Source organism: Littorina saxatilis, linkage group LG2, assembly GCF_037325665.1.
Source record: "Littorina saxatilis isolate snail1 linkage group LG2, US_GU_Lsax_2.0, whole genome shotgun sequence".
NCBI classification, from domain to species: Eukaryota; Metazoa; Mollusca; class Gastropoda; order Littorinimorpha; family Littorinidae; genus Littorina; species Littorina saxatilis.
Window position 1 is genome coordinate 46,766,004 of NC_090246.1, and position 5,000 is coordinate 46,771,003.

Genomic DNA, 5,000 nt, shown 5'->3' on the forward strand with positions numbered 1-5,000 from the left:
CTGAACACGCTAGCGCCATGAGACTAAAAGAACAAACCCAGCAATCTATTGTACACAGACTTGCGCGCTCACGCTCAAGCACACACCTGAGAAAGACAAGACATTAGGCAGTTGCATCATAAGAGCCGCGGCGTTAGCCAATCGGAGGGCCGGCTTTCCGAAAGTGTCCGCCTCGAAATCGCATTGTTGGTGGACCAGAATGCCATGATTTTCCTGTCTACTTTCAACCAATCACTCACACGGTTTGCCTTTCTAGGGTCTACAATACTTCATAAGGCTTGTAACGTTCTGTCTGCTGCTGACATCTGCATACAGCGGAATTCACTGCCAATACATATCGTATGGATAATGATTGTCAGACCTCTTCAAAAGTATGGCTCCTACTTGACTGAGATTATCTTGACTATGCGTAATCCCAAGCAAGACACGGCGAAGGTTAAGATCCCGTGCCAGTTTTTGCATTAGCTCTCTGATTGTGCTCAACTGGAACCATTGTATGAGTAGTACAAGACCATAATCAACCTTACTGTAGGAAAGTCGAAGTATTGCCCTGAGAAGGTTATGGGTCATTCTTCAGTACTTGTTATAGAAAGGTTGAATCACTGCCACAAATTAGAATTTACATTGGAGAATTTTGTGTCTGTGCCCACTCTAAAACAATGCCTAAACTGAAACATGTTTTGAAAAAGCAGTATCGAATATTAACAAAAATAGGCAAGACGCAATACCATGTCATCAGGGTTTGTCCCGTGCAGCATGACTTGACGCTGTTTCTTTCATTTCATGCAATACGTTAGAATCAAATCTATGTGCACAGTTTTAGGTAATATTTTCAGGAAAAGAGGTGCTAATGTATACTTCACTTCAATCTCTGAGAACTAGATACATCAAAATTTGTCTATTCTGATATTACACGTGATCGTGTTGTATTCCACGCGATTGCTTTCACTGGATCTCTGATGTGCTTTACTTGTACCATTGTACCAGACCCAAAGCCTCATCATGACCGTGTGTAATTCAAAGCACTGACGACGGCAAGGGTTCACATTTACAACCGGTTCTTCCATTGCATCTCTCATGCTGCCTCACTGCAACCATCAATTTAGTATACACTGCCACTAACTGCTACGGTGGACCCGTTTTTGATAGAAAGTCAAACTGAGTTAGGGTCACCTCAGGGGGTAGACGTTGTTCTAGGTGCACGGGCGGGGATAATGCGCCAGAAAGGCGAGCCAAGCTTCGACATTCGCCAATGAGCTAGGTGCCCGCTCTTATCTCTAACGCAAAGTTTGGATGTTGTTGTCTTACGCATCATGCCTGAACTATCTTGTCATCCTCTCTCAATTACGGCTTTGGTTTTTGGAAGATCTTCATGCCAGTAAAGTCTGGCAAAGAAGGAAGACTGGACGAAATAACAACTAGTGAAGGAAAGTGGCAGTCAATGTATAGGTGCCGGCAACATTATGGCGTAACTGTATTTGTATTACGAAATCCCAAACTTATCTTTGTGGATAGTATAGTGAGATGTTTGCTGTATAAAATAGATAGGTCACAACAAGGTCCTTTTCGGTAAATTCACAAGGGCAATAACAAACAAGAAGTTCGATCATTTCTTCGAACCGATACCCTTGAACAAATTCATGAGAAAAATAAAATTCACACTACACTTTACGTTGTTCTTTTCATGGAACACACGCTTACACGTCCCCTCGCATACGTGCAATACACCCACACCCTCGCACCCACACACACACACACACACACACACACACACACACACACAAACACACACGTACACACACACACACACACACACACGCACACACACACACACTAATAAAATACATGCTCCATCAGTTAACATTTGCCGTATGTTGAGAAAGGCATAGCCAATAAACGTATCAGTCACTGATGAGTGAACAACACTTTACGGTAGAATTCTGCCAAAACACTAACTACATTTTCTCACGGCATAAATAAATCCCTGCGCCTTGAATATGTGCGCGATATAAATTGCATAAAATAAGAATCAAAAAAATTAAAAATAATCCCTGCGCTTAGAACTGTACCCACGGAATACGCGCGATATAAGCCTCATATTGATTTTCTGCCAACAGCATAGCTATCATAGGACTACAGAAACTCAGCAGTACATTGGTTTCCAGCAAGACTAACTGAACTTTGCAACATAATTAGTGCGACAATTTCCGTACCCAACCAAAAACATTCATTCCCCTGTCATTTCATTCAACTTAACTATCTGGGACACTTTTCGGATCAAAGATTTCTTTTGCAGGGATCACGTGATCGCCGCTCAATTAAGGGTACCCCAAAAGTGACCAGACAAAAAAGTGAGGTAACAATTAACAATCGACGAACATTCTAAATAGGCACAGTTAGGCAACTTTTGCATTCCAGGAGAAAATCAAATAAACTATATATCCGGAACATTCTTTTAATTTTTGTGTTAGCTATCTTGCGTATTTCTGGTATTCTATCATTCCTACTGGTATATGTGTCGATGTCACCATCGTTCGAAAACGGGAGGTTTTTGCGTCAATTGGAAAGATACCATGACAAAAAGCGCTGTATTTGAGCAAATACCCGGTGGATTGCTTTGAAACTTTTAGGATATTAGGCCTGCATACGAGATGCAGTTTGGGTACAATTTGTTAGGAACACAACATTTTGTATAGAACGCCGCTGACACATTAGCGCGATATTTGGGAACACAACTCCCTTTAGAACACCGCTGACGCGATATCAGGAGAATGATTTGCAACAGAACTTCATTTAGAACACCAACAACGAAACGTCAGCGCGATAGTTTGAAAGAATATTATCCGTAGTATACCACTCACGCAATACCAGGACGAGGGTTTGCAGCACACACATCTCTATAGAACATCCATGACTGACACGACAGTTTGGAACACAACTCACAGAGAACACCGAGTATGCAACACCAGTACGAGGAATTTCAACAACTCACAGCCGGAGAACACCACCAAACGCAACACCGGTACGTTTAAAATTACATCATCACCCTTCTCTGATCAATCAGTCTTTCATTGACCCGTGCAGAGAAGAAATTATCTTTCAGACAGACAGCATGGCCAGCGCTTTCGATACAATCGGCCCCAGGTTGCCTGCTCCCTGGAACGGCGTGTCAGTTGGGCAATTCCAAAAAAAAAAATGCTCACCTAAGCCTGAAATTCAAAATGGAATTGACGGCTTTTTCACCGTACATATGCCACAAGAGATGTTTATAGTTACTCAAACCATTCATCGCTTGCCTCTTATTAACTCCCCTTGCATGCCGCCATTTTGTTTTGATGTCATTTGGGATCGCGCCGCGTGAAGTCATTTCATGACAACTTTTAAGAATAATAATAATAATAATAATAATAATAATAATAATAATAATAATAATAAGAACATTTATATAGCGCTAAATCAAAAACTTTCGTTAAAAAGGCTTGCTCTAAGCGCTTGACATCTAAACTAAAACGTCATTCACACTCTTTACAATGATGTACAAGAACTTCATGTCACACTCTTTCATTCAGTATAACACCATTCACACAGTTATTATTCTGTACAAAACAATAAGTTAGTCTAACATTTAAAATGTTCATAAAATGAAAACAAGAGAAAACCAGACTGATTAAAACAACTGCTTAGTGCTAACAAAACATGAATCTTAATAATAACGTAATACATGTTTAACTATTAAGACCATAAAAAACCTATATGCTAAAATAACTTCGAACTTTTAAAAACTTCTTATAAAATACACAACACATCTAGATAAACACCAGAATGATAAAACAAAAGGCAACTCGTTAAAACTATTAAATGCATCAATGTCTAAAACACGAAAGACTCAAATATAAAATACACAATTCTCTAAAATTCTTTATTAAAACTGAAACCGACCTGCTCAAAGTAAACCATACCCACCCCCTCCCTATGTCATCGCGTGTGCTAGTTTTTATTGTTTTGGTTTCGAAAATTAGTCAAAGTTGCTACAGAAGCCTAAAACTATCGTTTGATCTGTTTTACACATATAAATTGATAATACTTTTTGAGATATATTCAAAACATTTTCCACCCCAAAATGGTGCCACGTCAGTGACGTTTTGGGTAGAAATGTTTTTTGTGGTGATGAACCGATTGGTTGATTTATTTCTTTTTCGAGTTTTCTTAGCTTTTAGATAGAGGAGTCGAACCATGTAATTTGTGTTTGTTTGTCCCCATTTTGTTGTGGCACTGTTTTGTAACGTCCATGACACTTTGGAACCATGTGTACTTGTTACTGGTAGATTTTAACCAATTTCCTTGTGATGTTTTGTTACATGTTCTAACTAAGGTTAACACAGTTGTAACTAGAGAAAGCTGAGCACAAAAAGGAGATCATTTGTCCTTTATTTTTAATTTTCAGTGCAGTTAAACCGAGAGATTTGTACAAGTTATGATCCAAACAAAATGATCAAAACGCTGTCATAAATGTTTCAGGTAACTGATCATCAAAAGTAATATATCATTTGAAAGGCCAAACATTTAATTGGTTTTCCTCTCAGATATTAGGTTGCTACGTCATAAATGACGAGGCATCAAAATACGTCACTTTTGGGTTATGCTTCAATATAAGGGTCGTGACTCCATTCCTTAAAGTCTAAATGATCCAATTTTTGCCTCGCACATTCTTCGAACCTGATTTTATTTCTTGCGACTTCTGGTTATTCCCTCCATAAAAACTAAAATAACTGAAGGAAAAAAAAGAAGAAAATAACGAAAGATCCCAACCGCCGAAAAAAAACAATAGTGTAGAGCGAAGTGGGGTGCACAGAAAAATAAATCTGCAAGTGTTTGCAGTGCTGAAAGAAAATGTCATTTACACAAGAAAAAGCTGTTTCAGCACTACTAACTCCATCGTTCGGTTCATCGCAATCTTTTGGCTACATAAGCGATGAAGAAAATGAGATAGTCCTTTCCTT